Source organism: Prunus dulcis, chromosome 8 (assembly GCF_902201215.1).
Source record: "Prunus dulcis chromosome 8, ALMONDv2, whole genome shotgun sequence".
In the NCBI taxonomy this organism is placed as follows: Eukaryota; Viridiplantae; Streptophyta; class Magnoliopsida; order Rosales; family Rosaceae; genus Prunus; species Prunus dulcis.
The window spans coordinates 11,819,991-11,829,676 of record NC_047657.1 but is presented as its reverse complement, the minus strand read 5'-3'; the positions used below and the strand labels follow the sequence as shown (position 1 = coordinate 11,829,676).

Here is a 9,686-nt window from a genome sequence, read left to right as displayed (position 1 = left end):
CGGCCCTACTTGTAACCGGGAAAAAAAAATTGGGGAAATTATGCAAGGAGTGGAACGAGTCAAATGAAATGAGTGAATAAATCAACTCTTGATGACTTGTGGCAGAGATAACGGCTCCCCCCGGTCTTTCAAGTCTGCGTGACGCGACTTTTCCAAACCATTGAAAGAAGCTTCTATTGGAGGATTTCTAGGGAAACGAGTTTCAGAGAGGTTGCCTTTCTTCTTAAGAAGGATATTAGCTCGTGTGTGAAAGCAATAAATGTTGGAAGTGTAAGAAATATCAGCTTGCCTTGCGGAGACTTGTGGAGACTGCAGCAGTCATATGTGGATGAGTTTGTTGGGCGTCTTATTCTTGAGGACTCTGTGATTGTATGGGGATTGAAGGATACTAATCAAAACATTAATGGCACCAGCTACCTACTTATAATTAATATTGAGTTTGGTTAGCAAGCCTTTTCTTCTTGTTATACAAAGTAATAAAGTTGAAAACCATAAAAATTATGTTCTCCCTGTCTCATATTTTGACAAACGAAGCAATTACCGGAAAGTTTTGGGTATGAGGCTTGTGCAATGAAAGTGAACTTTGTTAACTATCCTGGATGAAAGTCAACTGTACTATACTATATGTGTACTTCTTAGTCTTTTTGTTTTTTTGATACAAGCGATGTTCTATTTTAATATAATCTAGACTATGGAAAGAGAAATTCAAATTCGGGTATAGAGTGAAAAATAGGTGGTCTTTGCTGTGTAACACCACTACATTTTTCATAGGGTCAAAACGAGTGGTTAGCGCCGTAGAACTTACTAACCAGTAATCGTTTGACTCATGTTGTGGTTGAATACTAACAATTTTTGTAATTTAAAATCCAATTGTGTTGGTACCCAGGAGAGCCGAAGGCTTAAAACAAGAAATACTTTTGGACATCCCTAAGCCTGATAAACTCAAACGCATCCTCAGCCACAAGGCTTGCAACAGCAGGAGGAGATCCCAAACTCAAAAACTCAAACTTTTCTTTTTTTAATTTTTCCTTTTAATTCTCTGAGAAGGTTGTTCGTCTTCTTCCTTCATCCAGAGCTAAACATTTTACTTCCAGATGCTTACCGGATGTGAGATTATTTACACTATTTTTAGTTACCACACTCTTTGTAAGCTTGGTTTTCAATTGAAGCCACAGAGGAGTTTTCCAATACTGAGGCAATTCATTCAAGCATGTTTCACAGTAACTGGACAGATGTTGGGGGAGACGAGGATAATTTAACGTGTACAATGCATCTAAGGAGTTGAAGAATATGTAATTACCCATTTAGGCAAACTAACTACAGCTTTACACTCTGAATATCAACAACACAGCATTCAAACTGGTAACCAGGCTTGCACCTGCAGTGTGCGGGAAGTTCAAGCCTCTCTCCCCAAATTGGCACGGAAGGCTCTTTCTATGTGCCAAAGCAGATTGTAAATTGGCCATCTTATCAGATCTCCAAATCTTGAAAATCAATCATTGGATGCACGTCGTCTATCAACACATAGCACATCTCGTTTGGTTAAAACGCATACCCAAATAATGTTCTATAACTTCACTATGCTTTCACAAACGTCCGGCTGGACACACCATGCAACAACTTCACAAAGCCAAGGAAGCTTAGCTTCCCATCAGTGTGCCTAATCCAGTCATGGAGAACCACATGAAGCGGAATTGAGGGACCAAGTCCAAGTTCCTGAAACACATTTTGAAGATAACGTAAATAACAGTAGTCTCAGTTCGCTACAGTCCAAAATGTACTAAGCCTTATAAATCTTTTGTTTCTAGAATGGTAAAAATAAGAAGTAAAAGAAAAGGCAAATCAACATGTCAAGATCATCTTTTCTAAATGGTTTGACAACTGGCGGATCCTACTAAAATGCAGATGCATAGGATGCACTGACGTACAAATTAAAAACCCTGGACCAACATACACTTTGGGAGTATGGTCCTTACTTTTTCAATTGTTTCAATTAGATCTTTCAATTTTTCAGTGAAGCAATGTGATCTGTTAGGCACCATAATCATGATTTTGTTATCGAAAGTGTTGATGTGGACCACTGTTTACTGATATGACGTCAAAGGTCAGTATAGAGCAAATGCCATGCAGCGTTCCTGCCACCTACCCGTATTATAGTCTACACAATATAATAAGTCCATTTTTCCGAATTTGAGCATTAAAATTGCTTACAGTGAGGTGAACTAAATTACTAACTACAGTAGTTTCCTGTTTTTCTCTGGATACGAAGCAAACTAATTATTATTGTGATGGAGGAATGAATGACATTGATTTTTATTTGAAAAATAAAAGGACTTGGTTAAAACAAGTGAAAAAACAAGGACCAAAAGTCTGGTTTATCCAAAACTCTTTAATATAATTAGTTCTCTCCACAGTACCTAGTTCCAATATTCTGATTGTTTTACCAGGGTAACAAGTAACATAGAAATTGGTTAGAGATGTAAATCAACTCCAATTAATAACTAACATGAATGCTCAGAAATCAACCTATGATAATCAAACTCTTTAATTTAATTTATAGCAACACTACAAAATGTGACAATAAAATTTCAACTTACTGAAGCAAGTTCTTCAATGACAATTGCCCTGTTTCCATCCTTCTCGAAAAGTTCATATGCACATCGTGCATGTTGTTCCCAACGATCAAGTGCCTCCAGCTGATGAACACTTAATGCAGCTGCACAGAACTCTTCAAAATCCATTCTTCTGTATTGAAGTGCATTTAGCTGTCATGGAAGAAATAATCAGTCAGTAATTTTACAACCTATGAGACCTAACACAACAGAAAAAGTCAAGGAACATCAAAGAAAAAAAATAGCATCCACATTATTACCGATGCAATGAGATCAGGAATGCGAGACTCCTTCATTGCATCTGTAGCATTTTTCATCAGGGCCTGTCCAGGACAAAATGAAAAGAATACTATAAGCATTGACTTATCTCACAGAGAGAGAGAGAGAGAGAGAGAGAGAGAGAGAGAGAGAGAGAGAGAGAGAGAGAGCAACCATTCTAATATTGTCAAGAGTTATAGTGCCATTTTTGTTTGGCTCCAATAGTGCAAATGCTCCTTCAGATAAAAGAGCTCATCCACAGTCAATGTCTTAGATAAGGCCTGTCACGAAAATTGACATAAAAATGAACTGTTAAGAGATTGATTATATATATACCAAAATTTCAAGTTATGAACAATGTAAAACATACAACAAAAAATTAAAAACACAACTATGCACACGCATAGAAGAATAATTTGGATGAAGCAATTATCGAGTAACTGATGATAACACCTTAGCAAACCCCGCTACTTCCCTTATTTTTACCAGGCTTTGATGGGTTTATTGATCATCATAATAATTATGGAATACTAATAATTATTCTCAAATTTTCACATGTTTTAGACGCAAAAACAAGAATCCCATTCATCAAGAAAACTAACCCAATCATTTGACTTGATATACAAAATTCTTAAGACCAAGAATCTGATTCAGCATGGGCAAAATTCGAGAAAAAGTTCTCTCTTTCGTCAGTGAAAACATATACACACCCTTAAAGCAGCCTTTCGAAGTGATGATGATCGCATATAAACCTTCATGAGTCTAAATATTAAAATATCAAGAGGCACTTTTACATCATTATAATTCCTGATCCAAGGATGACCTGCCAACAAAAGATTATGGTCAGTGACTCAGGAAAGTGATGGCAGAAAATACATAATAGAGATAGGGAAGACTCACTTAAAGCCTGCGCTGCTGTCATTCGTTTCCGAGGGTCCTTGTTCAATAAGCGTTTAACAAAGTCCTTTGCTTCAGGAGATAAAGACGGCCAAGGTGCTTCATCAAAACTGGGATCAGCTTTCAACACCGCTCGAAAAATCCCAGACTCAGTCCGGGCCCAAAATGGGCGACTACCACATAAAAGAATATATGCTATTACACCTATGCTCCAAACATCAGCCTCTGTACTATAAGATCTATGTAGAACCTCAGGTGCGACATAGTATGCACTTCCAACAATATCATTAAGCCTCTCATCTGTAAGCCAGAATGAGTATTAAAACCCCCCCCTCCAAACTCCAAGGGCTGAGACATTGATAAGAAGATTGAGCTGGATTATTCAAGAAAGGGCATACCTGGTTTGGCAAAATCTGATAAGCCAAAATCAATGGCTTTCAACTGGGAATTCTCATCCTTAGCGGAATACAAAAAGTTCTGATAAGAAAAATGAAAAAAGAACATTAGTTTGATACAAATATAATTACATATAGAACAATCAACAGTAACAAATATATCAAGCAGACCAGAACTTCTAGCTTTAATGATGGATATCTGACATATGTAGACATCAGTTTTCTTGTAAATTGTTAGGAGGAAACCCTACACTTCCCACATAAAACGTCTTTTGAACAAAGCACATAAAGATACCATATGGACCAAGCATATATGGGTCAATACTCGGGCTTTTTCTTCAGTTCTTCAAAAACACCTGTTAAAGAAACAGCTGGGAACCTCAGCTACAGCAATTACAGCAATGACATCAGAAATCTGGGAACTGAAGGTACAGGCTGGGAACTTATGAGACCCATGACAAATCTACTGATACGAGTTTATGAGATCGGAAGCATCAAATAGTAATAACAATACTAGAAAAGAATTTGAGTCCAGAAGAAAAATTGGTTTAGTCCTGCTACAGGATAGTGTTTAAACTTAGTCCATAAGAGAAATAGGTTTTAGTTCTCCTAAGGATGACGTTTAATCTTAGTCCACAAGAATCAACCATGTGTTAGTTTCACTAATTTGAAACAGTCAAATCATTTTTGGGAAACTACGTATCCAGTCAATTGAAACATATGCGGATTTTACTGCAGCCTCTCTGTTGTATAAAAGCAAGCATCAGTTGTGGCAGTTCCATTTCTTGTACAAATTGTTGGGGGTTGGGGAGGGGAACACTTGAATCTAAATTAAGAATGTTTTCCCCCCTAAACACAATAGTGCAGGCAAGATTAATCAGCCTCGTCCACTACCAGAAAGCCCCTTCATTCAGTCAATACCCACACCCACGTTCCTATACTCAGATCTTCATAACAAATGTAACCTTTAAACAGGCATCTCATAACAAGAAAAGAAAGGAACATGTTCCACCTCTGGCTTAAGATCCCGATGCACCACACCCTGAAGATGACAAAACGCAACAACATTCAGTATTTGAACCATGACAGTCTTCGCATCATCTTCCGAGTATTTCCCGCCCCTTCAGAAGTAACATGATATCAAGTTAGTGGCAACAATTAACAGCATCTGAAAGTCCCAAGGAAGGTTTTTTTTTTTTTTTTTTTTTTTTTAATACACTGTCATCTAAAAAATACCTTGAAAGTATTCTATCTAAAAGCTCCCCACCTTCGCATAACCTGAAATGTCAAAAAATTTGAATACCGTAAATTCAGAGAGCATTAAGTGATCTTCCATATAATGTAAATTAATAAAAATGAAAAACAGAAAACCAACTGAATCATACAACCTCACCAAGGGGATTAATTGCTCATACTCAATAATGGGACAAGTTTAGTGAAGTATTCAGAAAAATATAACTTTTCACCTCAGTCAATAACTATTACTTGTGCAAAAGAAAAACCAGATGTGGTATTAAATAGTAAGTCAAATTTTAAGCTTACTCCATTACTATGTAGACATTATCACTGTCTTCAAATGCATCATAGAACTGAACTAGATTGCTATGTCCCGTCAAGGCACGCAATATCTTGACCTCCCTTCTCACATCCTCGATTGCAATGGCAGTTGTCATCTAACAACAAAGAATACATTGGCATGACAACAAATTATCATAACAAAAATACAGAAACTGCATATTATCTCAAAATATCAACAAACAAAACCACCACTCATAACACATCTCACAGTAATGCATTGTCATGGCCTTCTATATACTTCTTTAAGTACTTCACATCTTATATTTCACCTCCAAATTTACTCAGGAAACAGGACTTCAAATCCAATTAGATACCAGTATTCCATTGTACCAGTCATGATCTTGGACCTTTTTCCCAGGCAACTGGAGTGTTTACCTCATCCAATTTTGCATTTGTTCAACATTCGTAATACGTAATCTACTTTATATAAAAATAATTAAACTCTGTTATCCCAGCATATGAGGCATAATTTTATGTTTATTAGAGGCTAGAGAGATGTCCGCTGCTATCCCTCAAGAGTTTTTTCTCTTCCCCGTCTTTCTTTTAGAATGACTTGTCAGGAAGGAAAGGAAAGTCGTCATCTTCTATTCTTTAATGAAAGAGTGGGTAGATTGAGTCAGCTTGACCCCGGATATTGGTTCAGCTTCAGTCCCATATTGCTTAGTATTGGTTGGACATAGATCTTTTGTAACTTTGTTCAAAATAATATACTGTCAATCATATATCAATTATTGCTGAACCACCTCATGGTACATGATCGTCAGAACACAAAACAACAAAAGATTAAGTACAATGTTTCTTTCCTCTTGGAATAAGTGTCAGACCACCTAATGAGGGTTCTGATGGTTACCATGTATTTAGTCAATATCGTGAAATGTGACCTATGAAAAGTTTCCAGCAGTTTGGGATGGCTGTGATCATGGGTTGTTACCTGGCTGTGATCATCGATTGGCTGCCATATGATCTAGTTCAATTATATGCCACTGTGAGGACCAAAACCACAATTTGGACCATGACTTTTGTCCATATTTAGGTCCACTCACAACTCTAGGACTGTATGCTTTGTTTATCTTTTAGAAGGAATTGTCACATCTTAGACATCAACGAAGTGTTATATGGAGAAGTAAAGAAAAGAAAATAAACAGTTGTGTTTATTCCTATTCCCACTACATGGAATTCAATCAAACACCAAACATACTAATTGTTTCAAGGAAAAATGTACTTTTGTTCCAAACTGTGATTTGATCATAAAATATCTCAACTTGTGTGGCAAAACATGGTGTAAGGCATTCAGTTGGATCAAGTAGGCCAAGAGATCAACACCTATCATTGACCAAAGAAAAGCAATAAACAAACAAGTTGGTCACTTTACACCCCTTTCACTCAAAGTTCCAAGGTGTGGAGCTGTATACATCTTTATTTAAATAAAAAAAAAAAAAAATTAATGCCTAATATTCTATATCTAGAAGGATTCCTCAACAGTCAATTGATATGAACACATGATAAGATCTTGTAAAGATCTTCCTTGTGTTGCATTCAACCTTGAGTCTTCACTCAGGTAGGAATTAACATAATCACACAGTAAACTAGTAAAGTACCTGATTTAATAAACCACAAACCACCATTCGCTGGCTCGACCCACAACAACAACACTAATAACAGGGATTCAACATAGGCCTAAAATCTCAGCTTTTATCTTGAAGTGAAGAATGACAAAAATAAATAATAAATAATAAAAAGAACCCGACTTTTATCCAGCAACATTAAGCAAACGGGGTGGAGCAAATCCAATTCTTACAACAATAGAAAAAAAAAAGAAAAAAAAAAATCATACATGCTCCTTATTATCAATTCAATCCTAAGCAAATGAGAGCATTCATAGATGAGCTAAAGAGATAAGGAATTAAAGAAAGCACGAACCTTTGATTTGGGGATGACCTTGACAGCAACCTGCTGACCCTTAAACTCACCCTTCTTGAACCTAGCAGAGCAAGTATACCCAAAATGCCCTCGACCCACTTCGTCGCCAACCTCCAATCGGCTTGTTAACTCCTTAGAAAACCCAAACCTCTTGTCCAGCTCAACCCCATCTTCGTCCTCAGCATCCTCCGGTATCGCCACCGAAGCCGAGGCCTTTTTGCCGAGCCGCCGAGCCAGCACAGCCTTTATGTGTTTGGCCGGCGACGGCGGCGGAAAGGGTCGCCGGAAAAAGCGGCTGGGAGTGGAAGTGGCGCTCTTGGTCCTCGCCGGAGACGACTTCTTGAGGTAATGGGCGGGGCTCGGACTGTAGAAGGGGAAGAAGGGGGACTGGGACTGGGACTGCCGGGAAATGACGTCGTCCTTGTGGTGGTGAGGGGTGAGGGATGGGAGGGATTTTGGGGTTTGTGAAGGGTTGGTTTGGTCGTTTGGGTCTCTGGAGGAATATGGGTTGGGTTTTGGTGGCTTTGAAGTGCAGGTTCCCATGGTGAATTCAAATGAAGAGTGTGAGTGGGGGATTTGAGAGGTCTGAGCTCAACTGGGTCAAAGGTTGAGGCTTTGAGGTTGAATGGTTGCTTAATTCAATGGCTATGGATGTGCCATTGTGGAAATGTGTGTCAGTGTAGCTCTAGCTCTAGGGTTTGTTTGTGAATGCTGTTGGGTGTTGTTGTTGCTCCACTTTTCTTGTGTTGCATAGAGAGAGAGAGAGAGAGAGAGAGAGAGAGAGAGAGAGAGAGGCAAGGGCTGGTGGAGCTGTTGGAGTTAATTATAAAAGGTGGGGAAAAGGTGTAAATGTGTTGAGAGAGAATGAAGATTTGTTGGGGGAGGAGGACGACGAGAGAGAGAGAGGACTGAAGGAGATGGAAGTGAGGGAGTGAGGTGTAGCTTGTAGCCTTGTATGATCTCACTGGCCACGGGTCAAGCACATGGAGTTTTTTCTTTTTTTTCTTTTTGGTTGAGGGGTTTTTGTTTGTGAATTGGGATTTTGGGGTTGGGAAGGGAACTTGGGATTGGGTATTTTTGGGCACTAGAGGTTTTTGGGGCGGTGCTCTGGTCTTCATTCTTCAAGATGACGCCAAGACAAGGAAGAAAGTTGGAAAGTGGATTAGTCATTGCCCAATGCCCATTGCCCTTGGTAAAGTCACTATTATTTTATTTTTAGACCCCAAAGGCACCAAATACAAAAGTCACAATTATTTTTTCCAATACACTTCCCATTTTTTCACCCAAAAAAAAACACTTCCCATTTTTACTGTATTTATTAACAAACTCTTTAGATTATGTTTCCAAGTCTTCTTTTTTTTTACTAAAGCGATATTATAAACTATTTTAATGTACGAAAAGAGGAATTGAACTTTGGTTCAAGAGAATAGAACACACTACGATATTATAAACTACTTTAATGTACAAAGAGGGAGATCGAACTTTAGTACAAAAGAGAAGAACACATTGTCTTTATCAACTGACCTAATTCACGTATCCTTATATTTGCAAGTTATATAATTCAAAATTGGTGTTCTTAGTTTTAAGATATTTTTTCTTCCAAAAGTATTTCTCACTATAATGCTATTTTAGAGCATTTCCCTAGGCTAGCAATAGCCTTTTCTCATCTTCATATACGGCAGAATTGTTTATTCTATTTAGTGGGGCAGTTAAGTAACGTAAATCATAATTAAATTCTAATCAATACTAATGAAAGCACAATTATTGAGGAAGACGGGAAACAGGGAAGCATAGATTAGTACAGTGAGAAAATGATCCGTATCCCCATTTTTTATTATTGCTCATGATCTCGTAAGTCCTAATTCCTAGAGCAGTGAACATTTATTTATTTATATATACACACACATAGATTATTCAAATTAAAATGACGAAAGGAGTGCAGAATGTAAAGTGTATTGGCCTGATTTATTACAGTTTTTTTTCCTTTCTTTTTGTCATTCTGATTCATGTTTTGCTAATGAATGAC

At 37.7% G+C, this 9,686-nt stretch overlaps 1 pseudogene across 1 annotated transcript; it reads right to left on the bottom strand.

Moving 5' to 3' along the window:
* Nucleotides 1-1,125: 1,125 nt before the first annotated feature.
* On the bottom strand, nt 1,126-8,766 carry LOC117636821 (annotated as a pseudogene). Its single transcript, XR_004587114.1, has 11 exons — nt 7,661-8,766; nt 5,705-5,835; nt 5,399-5,440; nt 5,175-5,283; nt 4,166-4,244; nt 3,771-4,067; nt 3,581-3,693; nt 3,045-3,151; nt 2,873-2,935; nt 2,598-2,765; nt 1,126-1,716 (listed from the first exon to the last, which is right to left on the bottom strand). The product of XR_004587114.1 is annotated as a CDPK-related kinase 5-like (transcript).
* Between the last annotated feature and the right edge of the window lie 920 nt (nt 8,767-9,686).